The 13,730-nt window shown below is 37.3% G+C and overlaps 1 pseudogene; it reads left to right on the forward strand.

Moving 5' to 3' along the window:
* Positions 1-9,889: 9,889 nt before the first annotated feature.
* Positions 9,890-10,806, forward strand: LOC107543781 (putative taste receptor type 2 member 33; annotated as a pseudogene).
* Positions 10,807-13,730: the final 2,924 nt, after the last annotated feature.

Genomic DNA, 13,730 nt, shown 5'->3' on the forward strand with positions numbered 1-13,730 from the left:
GTGGGGAACATGTGTCCTCTGGCAGCAAACGAACTGATGGAGTCTGTAATGTTTTGTACTTCTTACTGCATTTCTTAATGTGTATAGAATTGGGTAAGGCATACCTAGGAAAACTTTTACCTAAGCTTATCACAAAAATATATATGTGTGCTTGTTTATGAAAAATACAAGAAAGATTATAAAATTACTGTATTATTATTATTATTTTAGGCAAGCAATCTAATTTTACAAAGTAGTGTGAAAAATTCCTCAGGATTATGAAGCCATGAGCATCTCACATACGTGTTTGATGTTATCATCTTGCAAGTGAAGAATTTATGATCTATATTTAGGCATTTTTAAGGACTGACAACTCATCTCAGGAAATCATTTCTATTTTCCATTGTAATTAGTACCACACATATGCACCACAGGGAATTCAGATTTCTTTGTTTGAACCTTGGATCTCTCCCATGGTAAGGATATTGAATTCTAAATCACACATTGAGGATGGATGTTTGGGATAGGTATTATTTCATCATGAATTTTTACTTCATGGTTAATAGAGAGCAATCAGAACCGTTGTTAGGAAAAGATGCAAGTAATGAAATTAAAGAGTAACAAATATATTTAGAATGTATTTTATATTCATGTACAATAAACGGTACTAAAGGTTATTAGTTTTAATACAATTAGGTGAAAACTTAGGGGAAAAATCAAGTTTTACAATAGGGATGAAGAAGAAAGGAAAATGGTCATGATGTTTTTAATGCTGTTATGGTTCCTTACCCAGGTCGGAAGGTCACTTCTGTTTTTTTGTAATCCTCGCTTGAGGACATTTTTTTCCATTGCTTTTCAGGGAGATTGGAAGGGAGATAGAGAGAGATAAAGATTAATGCGAGAGAGACACATCGATTGGTTGACTCCCTCAGGTGCCCCAACTGGGGTCGAGCCTGGGACCAAGGTATGTGCCCTTGAGTGGAATTGAACCCAGGACCCTTCAGCCCGTAGGCCAGCTCTCTAACCACTGAGCAAAACCAGCCAGGGCAGAAAGTCATTTCTTAGACCTTTTAAATTCAGAAGATGTTTTGTATTTGAAAAGTGATATCAATTTACTTAGTTGACACCTACACTTTGTTTGGGTCTCTGAATTGCCAGTCATCTTCTCCAACTTGCTACCTAAAAATTCCTTTTAAACTTAGAGAAAAAAATTCACATTTTCCCTATCTTAAATATGTGCTCCATATAAGAATGGTATAAAACTGTGGTACATAAGTCAATGACCATTCTGCACACATAAAAATTGATATCTCTGATGTCCATGAAATAACTCTAAAAAAGTCTTCAAGCTCTGTTTCTATTAAAATCTTGTGGATACTGATGAAATAGAAATTTTGTTGAAAGAAATTTGTTAGCAAGTTCTATTATAAGAAAGAAATGTATAACCTTGTTTAATAGCTGAATTGACATGTTTAAGTTAAATCTTAGCATTATGAAATTTTAACACTATATCTTAAGATAAAACTTTCTACATCTGATTGATTCATTTGTTTTTAATCCTCTGGATGTCCGAGTAGAATGTAAGCATTATAATGCGGGATGATGTTTACCCTCTTTCCTGCTGACTCCTCAGGACACCCCATGGCATAGTGGGTCAAAATGATATTCTAAAGACTAAATAAATGGATGCATAGACTACATTAGGTCTGGAAAACCAATGAAAACAAGCGCATCACAAAATCTGCAGGTGGCATAGGTTTCCTGGTTCTGCTTTTTTGCCATTCAAATGCCTGTCACAAATCTGCACACGCTCGGTTCCAGTTACTGCCTTAGAGTGGGAAACCCAACAGCCGTCACACACAGGCTCCCAAATGTAAAGCTCAATACGAAACTCCAAAACTCAAACATAACCTAAATTCCCTGTTGCTTTTTAATCAGTGCTGGTGTGTCTGGGGAGCCTTCTCTATGCAGTTGTCCAGGGAACCAGGCTGACCAGCAGTCTGCCATCTTAACATGTGGCTTCCAAGATTGCTTGGAATCATCGCCATTCCAGACAGCAGAGAGAAGAAAGACGGATGGAGGAGCATGTGTGGGAGATATTTTGGGGACGTGTCTGTAAATGGTGCACGTAATTTTCACTCAGGAAACATTGATCTGATTCAGTCACATTGCCACACCATCTGTAAGGGAGGCTGAAAAATATAGTCATTCTACAGCCCAGAAAGAAGATGAAAACATTTCATTTAGGACGTGGAAGTTGGAGGGCACTTGGCAGCCTTTCTACTGAAAAGCCAGTAACATTATAGAAGAGGAGTCCCTCTGTTTAGGAGGACGCCATGCTTGTTCATGTCACTGATAACCTGACATGCCTTTACATCAGTCTTGAATTTGTTTCTGTATTTCTTCATAAGTGCTAAATAATTCAAGTTCCCACTAAGTATTCCTGTCTGTCTTCATAAAACCACAGCCAATTCTGCATTACAGCATTTGTAGCTGCCTTGTGTATATTCCCAGTACACTTGGCTTGTAACTTCTAATTAGCTTCTATAATGTTTCTTAGTGATTATTTCTAGTTATTTGTTCTAGGACTTGGGTGTCATGTTTGAACTAGAAATATTTACAATAATTTTTAATGTAAATTAAATTGCATCAACTGAAATGCTTGATATGTAGCAGGATCTTACTGATAAGTAACAAATAATGACTAAATCATATAAAGATTTTTTTCCTAGAAATTACTATGCAAAATTTACAATATTTGCATTTACATGTATGGTTCAGGGAGATAAAAATACAAATTGGTGGAAAATAATCTCTCTCATATCTGCATGCTTACATCATCTACTTCGCCAGTTCAGCCAGAGGCACAAATGGAAATTTGCAGCTGGTGGCAAGAAAAGTGGACAACATTTGCATTTATTCTGGAAATTATATAGTAGCTGACTGGGCAATATGGTATGTATTCAGGAAATGCTATATGTCTTAACAGAACTGTTCGATTTAGCACTGGATTACAAGACAAAAAGAATGCACGATTCTTGTGTGAAAGTCTCTGGAACTATATCACAAAGCAGAGTTTTGGTTGTACTTTCTGGAATTATGATGAAAATATTTACAGAAAGCATCATAAGTGGATGTCCATCTGCAACTGTTTCACTCTAAAGCTTTCCGTGAAGCACAACATTAGAAACGTTCTGGTGCAGATGTCAACTGGAATCAAGGTCTTTCTGGTAGTGGCAACAGGAGAAGTCATCTTAGGAATGCTAGGAAATGGGTTCATTGGACTGGTGAACTGCATGGAATGGGTCAAGACTGGGAAGGTTTCCTCAGCTGACTTCATTCTCACCAGCTTGGCTATGGCCAGAATCATTCAACTGTGGGTAATACTGTTGGATGCATTTATAAAGGGGCTATATCCACATCTCTATGCTACCAGTAAAGTACTGAGAATGTTTTCCATCCTTTGGGCATTAACTGATCACCTAAGTACCTGGTTTGCCACCTGCCTGAGCATTTTCTACTTCCTTAAGATAGCCAATTTCTCCCACTCCTTTTTCATGTGGCTGAAGTGGAGAGTCAACAAAGTGGTTCTTGTGCTTATCCTGGGGTCTTTCTTCTCACTATCTGTTAATCTTTTAATGCAGGATATTCTTACTGACTTGTGGATAAATACCTCTATTGAAAGAAATATGACTTTGCAGTTGGATATAAATACAATTTTCTATTTTAAATGTCGTCTTCTTTTTACTTTCACCTATGTGATCCCCTTTTTCCTGTCTCTGATCTCTTTGCTCCTTTTGTTTCTGTCCTTGGTGAGACACACCAAGAATTTGCAGCTCAACCTGACGGGCTCCAGGGACTCGAGCACAGAGGCTCATAGAAGGGCCATGAAAATGGTGACTACCTTCCTTTTCCTCTTCATCATTTACACTGTTTCTGTTCTAACAGCAAGTTGGATATTCATTAAGGTACAAACACATCAGGTCATGATGCCCTTCATGGTGATTTCACCTATCTTTCCTTCAGGCCACTCTTTTATTATAATTTTGGGAAACAGCAAGCTAAGACAGATTGCCTTGAGACTACTGAGAAAAGCAAAACCTTTAACTTCATAGACAGAATTTGAAATAAAGTTCTGTATTCTATGGGAAAATACCTTTAAAAAACCCCATCAGCATTTCTTTCATCGAGTCCTTTCAGGTGTTGTTAAACAGCACTCAAATTTCCCTACAACATGCCATTAAGTAATTATATTTTCTCAAAGTGATAAATGCATAAACAATATACAATGTAATATGAATACATGTATATAAAAGTATTGTCACAGAAATGGAGAAAGTAACACATTTTTTTCTAACTAAAGATAAATTTGAAATTACAATAGAAAAAGAATTGTAAAATGTTAAGTGTAATAATAACTTATACAAATATAAAATATATAATATTAACATATTAGTATGATGTTTCTATTATAGGAAAAAAATCTGATGTGACTGGAATTTTTGTGCTATGTTTCCTGGACTATGAATTGGTAAAACAACTTTGTGCAAGAGCATGGCATGTTTTTAAGATGAATGCATATCTTAAAACCCATTCATTGTACTCCTATTTTTTATACTAGAGAAATTTTGGCACATGCATAACAGAATATATATGAAAAATGTTCATGTTACTACCGTTCTTAAAGCTGAAATTGAGAAGTCCTATAAATGCCCATCAGTTATAAAATTGACAAATAAATCACGGCATATGGACAGAACACAAACATGAAAATGAACCAATTAGATCTATAAATTTCTTAGTTCCTTGGTAAAGAAAGAAAAACATAGACATAGAAAGTTAAATTTGTTAAAGCAAAATACATATTTAGTGTAGTGTTTGGGTATGTTTATGTATATGTAGTGCCACTTTGACTGTTGTAATGAAATGATCCTGGTTAATCACAGTAGCTGGGCATGTAAATAAGCAGACAAGAGAATTTTGCTTGTTAATGATGCTATTAAAGTATGAAAGAAAGTTTATATACTGCATTTTTATATAGAGGTTATGTACATGTGCATATGAACATGGATTCAAAGCAAAGCACTATTTGTTTGAGCTCATTTGCCTTAAATTTTAGAATGTAATAAAAAATAGTAAATAAATTATCAGAAATACTTTGTGTTTTTAAAAAATATATCTTTATTAATTTGAGAGAGAGGAAGGCGAGAGGGAGAAAAGGATAGAAACATCAATAATGAGAGAGTCATTGATCGGCTGCCTTCTGCACGCCCCCTGCTGGGGATCGAGCCCACAACCTGGGCATGTGTCCTGAGCAGGAATCCAACTGTGATCTCTTGGGTCCTAGGTCGATGCTCAACTACTGAGCCACACCCGTCTGGGCAAAATACTTTGTTTTTAAGTTACTCTTGATGAAGTTTTAGGTGAAGCTGTTCTTTCAAGCTAGCCCTGATGCAAACAATGATGTATCCTAAGGCCATGGAAAGGATCAGTAGTGTTCTTTCATTATAGTGAGCTTGCCTCTAAGAAAACTGGATGAAGTCACTACTATCAGTTAGGAATCTCCTATTTAGCTGCCATCATCACTGTCATCATCATCAACATTATCATCATCATTTATTTCTTTTTGTGACTTATATTTCAAGTGTTTACACACATAAATCAGAAAACATGTAAATAATTTCTTAAAGATCATTGTATGTTACTAAATAAATAGGAAAGTTCAAATCAAGCAGAACACCTTTAGAAATGGAGTGTTCTTTTATTCTAAGTGTATGAATTAAGCAAATTATTTAAGGATGATCTTAAAATCACAGAATTAAGCTACAGAGCCCCCTTTCTAATATCAGAAGTAGATTAAATGTATAAGGAGTGCTGAAACAAATAAGTCATGGAATAGGGTGGTGTCCCTGTGACTGATATACTTATATTTTAATTATTTGAATATATTTTGAGAACAAGTTCTGCTCCTTAACTTTCCTTGTTATGAGAACCTGTGGTAATAGACAGGCTGCCATCCAAGAAAATCTCATCTGGTGACATCCATTACCAGTTTCTTTCAACTTAGTGGAGTCTGACTAGTCCATGACTTATCTATTCTGTGGCCAAAGTTTGGGAAAAGAATTGAGTTGATACATTTTCTTGTTGACACTAATAAAAATGAAAATGTTTTCTTTAAGACTTTGGTATTACGTATTTTATTTCGTTTCCTCATAGAAGATGATTTATAGAAAAAGAAGAAAAGATTGTTTCCAGTATGAATGATAAGGCATAGTAATACTAAGATGTCACTTAAGAGAGTGTTGTTCAATTTCCCACTGGTAGTCATGATCAGTTACCCCAGCCAGCACATTATCTCCCTTCTTTGCCTGTTGATGTAGAGGCCTAAGGAATCCAAAGTGGCTGGATGGCTGTCTTCAATTCCAGTTTGATAAAATCATTACTATGTCTCCTGGTAGAAGTGTTCCTCCTTTTGCACAATGACCTCCAGGCCAGCAGAATATAAAGGTCCTGGGAAGAGGAAACAGAAATTTTGCTGTTGGGTTACTAGTGGTGATAGTGGGCGGTGACAACTGCACTTCTCCCCCTTGATTCCTGCACTTGTGAATCCTGGTTACTGGAGAAATAGCACCATTTATTGCCTGCAGATTTCAAGCATGTCACCCTCTGGAGAACCTTGCCCCAGCCCTGCAAGATATTGCCACCTAACTGGCACTGGAATGGAGCCTTCAAAAGGCCATTTACCATTCTGTCAAGCCAGCTCCTTCAGGATGGTGGGGAATATGGTAAGATGAGTGAGTTCCATGAGCAGTGGCCCATTGTCTCACTTCTCTTGCTATAAAATTGGTTTCTCGATCAAAAGCAATGTTTTATACAGTACCTTGATGGTGGATAAGGCATTATGTAAGCTTGAGCATGGTAGTTTTGGCAAAAGCACTACATTCAGGGAAGGCAAATCCATATCCAGAGTACTCATCTATTTCAGTAAGACCAAAACATCTCTTTCATGATGAAAGTAGTCCAGAGTAATCAACCAGCCTCCAAGTCACTGAGTGATCACCCCCGAGAATGGTGCCATATTTGGGACTCAGTGTTGGTGTCTGCTACTGGCAGATTGTGCATTTAGCAGTGGCCTCTTTGTTCCTGCCACTCTGGTCATGTTGTACATGAGCCCATTGGGTGATGCCAGGGGTGGCTGGGAAAGACTGTCACCCATAGAACAGGTCATCTTTTCTACTTGTTTATTAAAATTATTCTGTGTTGAAGGTACCCTTTGGTGAACATCCACATTGGACACAATTATCTTCACAATTTTTGGCCATTCAGAGAACTCTGTCCACATACTTCTTTCTCAAATTGTGTTGTCACCAATTTTATAATCATGTTCCTTCCAAGGTGCTTACCATCTAGAAAACGATTGGCCACATTCCATGAGTCAGTGTGTAAGTACACCTCCACCATTTTGTCCATCTGAGCAAATTGAACAACCAGGTACAATGGTCAGAATTCTGTTCACGAGGAGGATTTCCCTTCATCCCTGACGTTTAAGATGTCTCAGAAAGGCGCTGCTGTGCTGTAGCTGTCGACTTTGAGATGGTCCCTCAAGTTGTGCAAAACCATTGTAAACCCGGCCTGAATCTGCTCTTCCTGTGTCATTTTATGTAGAGTATTTCCCATGAAGCCAGAGATGCTGCTGGAAGGGAAAAGCCTTGTACCAGGAGTGGGGACCATGGGTATTTAAGTCACTTCTTCATGTAACTTCTAGTGCCATCAGGGTCTACTTGGGCCTGATCTTGTATATTCCATTTCTATTTAATGATTTCTCATGGGCACCTTTATGGCTCAGTTGGTCAGATAACACTTGGGTTATAATGGGCACCTCAGATCACATGGTAACTTGGTGGTCCACTGTAAAGACTTTTGCCTCTCCTAAGGCCCAGTAGCAGGCTAAGGGCTGTTTCTCTAGCTCTTAGAGGTTGGCAAGGCTTTGCTCCAATATCCTAAGGACCTGCATTGTGATTTACCCATAGAGGCCTGCCGATGGTTCCACAGAGCATCCCTCTCTGAGACTATAAAATCTATTTTATTAATATTATCCAGGGGGAGACAGTACTTAACACTCACACAATAATAGGTGAATGTTCTTTTAATTTTATACAGACATAGAGAGAAATTTTTGTTTGATTGTAAAACTTCAGCTTCAGAAAAGGATAAATATAAATGACAAAAATTCACTCTTAAGGACATAAAACATTTTAATTAAATAACTGATATTTAAATATTATGTAGACACAAACAAGATATTTTATCAAATCTTTAACATGAGAGAGATGTTTGATATCTCTTATTACTGAGCTGGAAAAGCTGAATGAAATAAAAGATGGATTTGAACCTAGATGACCTCACTGAGACTTAGTTTTCCATTTTGAAATCTCTGAGACAATAATTCCTTCTTTCCATGAGGGGTATGTGTATGTGTGTACATGTGCTTGTGTGCTTAGGACTTTGTAAATAATAAAATTTTACTTCAATGTTTGTTATCAGCAACCAGCCCTTAATGAGCATTGGCCTTCCTGGAGTACTCAAGAAAACCTTGATGCCTTGATAGGCAAAGGTTGGATTCTTTCTACATAAATCTAACATTATAAACAAAAGTCCCAAAAGGGGATACATGGTGATGGAAGGAGACCTGAAGTTTGGTGGTAAGCACACAATACTATACAAAGATGATGCACTAATGAAATAAAAACTTGAAATCTGTAATGACAGGGAAAAAGACTCTCTTTTTCTTTGCTGTAGCCTCTCATCATTTGTGAGAAGCACCTGGTAATTGAACCCCAAGATATTGGCTTCTCTGTTCAAGCTGTGGGACAGTATGAGCTATTCTCAAGTCTACATTCTTGCCTCTTCCTCCTCCCTGCTGTTTTCACAAGCCAGGACAATTTGCATCAAGGAATCTCTAGTTAGTAGAAAGTTCCCTACCTGCCCTCCCCTTCAAACAAGTCTCTTTTGAATGCTTCATAACTTTTCTCTAAGCATGTTTTACAGGCTTGGGAAAAATACTGATAAGACACCTCCCTAGGACATCTGCTGGATTATCTCCTAGAAAGCAAACAAACTGTAACTTTTCAAGATATCCCCTGGTATCTGCTCAACTTAGAGGCAACAGTCCCTTCTTTCCTTGTCCCCTAGCAACAACATCTGCTTAAAAGAGCAAGCTGCCATTTGTTTCTTGCCCTTGTATTGATTAGCAGTGCACTGGCCCTTTCCACCATTGGAAAGTAAAATAAAATTTCTTTCTGCATTTCTATTTTATTTGTGAATTCTTTCACAGCCCGTGTCACTGGCCAAACCCTAAGAAAACCTATACAATTTTATTAACCAATGTCACTCCAATAAATTCAATGAATAATTTAAAAAACCCATAGTGATGATGATCCTATCTATGGCCAAGCTTCATTGAATCATTTAGCACTGACTGTATAGTCAGTGTTTTGGGTTTTATAATTTTTCTAGTGACAAAGTTGCTGAACACAAATTATGGAGAGGTTAAACAAAGAAAATTGCAAATCAATGAAAGAGAATATGTCTGTATTTGCATAGTGGCAAATGAGAATTCAGCTTTTGGAACAACGTCAGTAATAAAATATTCCAGCCTACAGCAAGGGCATGTAATATTTGAATAAGAGTTAATTTGAGCTGTTTGGGGAATAACAATGTTTTTCATAAAAAAGCATTGCACTCTTCCATTAGCATACCCTGGTACTTTCCTGCTTGACATTGCTCAGAGGTCTTAAAAGAAACAAGAATTTATGCACATTCAACATCAGCTGCAAATAGAACTTAAGGTCAGAATATTAGAGGAATCATGACCAAGTGGTAGTAGACTTGCCCCCTTTTTTTTCTAGAAATGGTAAGTTTATTTCTGAGCATTCTTTCCATCCTTATAACAGCAGAATTTGTTCTAGGATATTTTGTCAATGGCTTCATAGCACTGGTGAACTGCACTGACTGGTTCAAGAAACAAAAGTTCTCCTGTGCTGATCGAATTCTCATTGCTCTGGCTGTCTCCAGAATTGTTTTGCTCTGGGTAATAGCATTCAAGTGGTATGCATCTGTGTTTAATACAGCTTTCTATAGTTCAGAAGTAAGAACTATTGTTTTAATGTCTGGGTAGTAAGCAACCATTTTAGCCTCTGGCTTGCTACTAGCATCAGCATACTTTATTTGCTTAAGATAGCCAATTTCTCCAGCCTTTTATTTCTTCACCTGAAATGGAAAGCTAAGAGAGTGGTTATCATGATACTATGGGGGAGTTTAGTCTTCTTGCTTTGTCACCTTGCAATGTTCAACATCGGTGAAAAAATGCAGATGAATGAATATGAAGGAAACATCACTTGGAAGACCAACTTGAGGGACACTGTGCACCTTTCAAGTATAACTGTGCTCGTGCTTGTACACTTCATACCCTTCACTATATCCCTGATAGCTGTTCTGCTGTTAATCTCTTCCCTGTGGAAACATCTCAAGAAGATGCATCTCAGTGGCAGAGGTTTCCAAGATCCCAGCACCAAGGTCCACATATGAGCCATGCAAACTGTGATCTCATTTCTCTTGCTATTGGTCACTTACTTCCTGGCTCAAGTCTCCTTAATCTGGAATTCTAATACTGTGAGGCACAATTCAGTTTACTTGCTTTGCAAGGGTCTTGCAATCCTGTATCCTTCAGGCCACTCATTTATCCTGATTTGGGGGAACAAGAAGCTGAAACAGGCCTTTCTGTCATTTCTGTGGCAGCTGAGGTGCTGGCTGAAAGAAAGGAAATGAGTGGGGAACATGTGTCCTCTGGCAGCAAACGAACTGATGGAGTCTGTAATGTTTTGTACTTCTTACTGCATTTCTTAATGTGTATAGAATTGGGTAAGGCATACCTAAGAAAACTTTTACCTAAGCTTATCACAAAAATATATATGTGTGCTTGTTTATGAAAAATACAAGAAAGATTATAAAATTACTGTATTATTATTATTATTTTAGGCAAGCAATCTAATTTTACAAAGTAGTGTGAAAAATTCCTCAGGATTATGAAGCCATAAGCATCTCACATACGTGTTTGATGTTATCATCTTGCAAGTGAAGAATTTATGATCTATATTTAGGCATTTTTAAGGACTGACAACTCATCTCAGGAAATCATTTCTATTTTCCATTGTAATTAGTACCACACATATGTACCACAGGGAATTCAGATTTCTTTGTTTGAACCTTGGATCTCTCCCATGGTAAGGATATTGAATTCTAAATCACACATTGAGGATGGATGTTTGGGATAGGTATTATTTCATCATGAATTTTTACTTCATGGTTAATAGAGAGCAATCAGAACTGTTTTTAGGAAAAGATGCAAGTAATGAAATTAAAGAGTAACAAATATATTTAGAATGTATTTTATATTCATGTACAATAAACGGTACTAAAGGTTATTAGTTTTAATACAATTAGGTGAAAACTTAGGGAAAAAATCAAGTTGTACAATAGGGATGAAGAAGAAAGGAAAATGGTCATGATGTTTTTAATGCTGTTATGGTTCCTTACCCAGTTCGGAAGGTCACTTCTGTTTTTTTGTAATCCTCGCTTGAGGACATTTTTTTCCATTGCTTTTCAGGGAGATTGGAAGGGAGATAGAGAGAGAGAAACATTAATGCGAGAGAGACCCATCGATTGCTTGACTCCCTCAGGTGCCCCAACTGGGGTCGAGCCTGGGACCAAGGTATGTGCCCTTGAGTGGAATTGAACCCAGGACCCTTCAGCCCGTAGGCCAGCTCTCTAACCACTGAGCAAAACCAGCCAGGGCAGAAAGTCATTTCTTAGACCTTTTAAATTCAGAAGATGTTTTGTATTTGAAAAGTGATATCAATTTACTTAGTTGACGCCTACACTTTGTTTGGGTCTCTGAATTGCCAGTCATCTTCTCCAACTTGCTACCTAAAAATTCCTTTTAAACTTAGAGAAAAAAATTCACATTTTCCCTATCTTAAATATGTGCTCCATATAAGAATGGTATAAAACTGTGGTACATAAGTCAATGACCATTCTGCACACATAAAAATTGATATCTCTGATGTCCATGAAATAACTCTAAAAAAGTCTTCAAGCTCTGTTTCTATTAAAATCTTGTGGATACTGATGAAATAGAAATTTTGTTGAAAGAAATTTGTTAGCAAGTTCTATTATAAGAAAGAAATGTATAACCTTGTTTAATAGCTGAATTGACATGTTTAAGTTAAATCTTAGCATTATGAAATTTTAACACTATATCTTAAGATAAAACTTTCTACATCTGATTGATTCATTTGTTTTTAATCCTCTGGATGTCCGAGTAGAATGTAAGCATTATAATGCGGGATGATGTTTACCCTCTTTCCTGCTGACTCCTCAGGACACCCCATGGCATAGTGGGTCAAAATGATATTCTAAAGACTAAATAAATGGATGCATAGACTACATTAGGTCTGGAAAACCAATGAAAACAAGCGCATCACAAAATCTGCAGGTGGCATAGGTTTCCTGGTTCTGCTTTTTTGCCATTCAAATGCCTGTCACAAATCTGCACACGCTCGGTTCCAGTTACTGCCTTAGAGTGGGAAACCCAACAGCCGTCACACACAGGCTCCCAAATGTAAAGCTCAATACGAAACTCCAAAACTCAAACATAACCTAAATTCCCTGTTGCTTTTTAATCAGTGCTGGTGTGTCTGGGGAGCCTTCTCTATGCAGTTGTCCAGGGAACCAGGCTGACCAGCAGTCTGCCATCTTAACATGTGGCTTCCAAGATTGCTTGGAATCATCGCCATTCCAGACAGCAGAGAGGAGAAAGACGGGTGGAGGAGCATGTGTGGGAGATATTTTGGGGACGTGTCTGTAAATGGTGCACGTAATTTTCACTCAGGAAACATTGATCTGATTCAGTCACATTGCCACACCATCTGTAAGGGAGGCTGAAAAATATAGTCATTCTACAGCCCAGAAAGAAGATGAAAACATTTCATTTAGGACGTGGAAGTTGGAGGGCACTTGGCAGCATTTCTACTGAAAAGCCAGTAACATTATAGAAGAGGAGTCCCTCTGTTTAGGAGGACGCCATGCTTGTTCATGTCACTAATAACCTGACATGCCTTTACATCAGTCTTGAATTTGTTTCTGTATTTCTTCATAAGTGCTAAATAATTCAAGTTCCCACTAAGTATTCCTGTCTGTCTTCATAAAACCGCAGTCAATTCTGCATTACAGCATTTGTAGCTGCCTTGTGTATATTCCCAGTACACTTGGCTTGTAACTTCTAATTAGCTTCTATAATGTTTCTTAGTGATTATTTCTAGTTATTTGTTCTAGGACTTGTGTGTGGTGTTTGAACTAGAAATATTTACAATAATTTTTAATGTAAATTAAATTGCATCAACTGAAATGCTTGATATGTAGCAGGATCTTACTGATAAGTAACAAATAATGACTAAATTATATAAAGATTTTTTCCTAGCAATTACTATGCAAAATTTACAATATTTGCAGTTACATGTATGGTTCAGGGAGATAAAAATACAAATTGGTGGAAAATTATCTCTCTCATATTTGCATGCTTACATCATCTACTTCACCAGTTCAGCCAGAGGCACAAATGGAAATTTGCAGCTGGTGGCAAGAAAAGTGGACAACATTTGCATTTATTCTGGAAATTATATAGTAGCTGACTG

The sequence above is a fragment of the Miniopterus natalensis genome, chromosome 2 (assembly GCF_054644295.1).
Source record: "Miniopterus natalensis isolate mMinNat1 chromosome 2, mMinNat1.hap1, whole genome shotgun sequence".
Lineage (NCBI taxonomy): Eukaryota > Metazoa > Chordata > Mammalia > Chiroptera > Miniopteridae > Miniopterus > Miniopterus natalensis.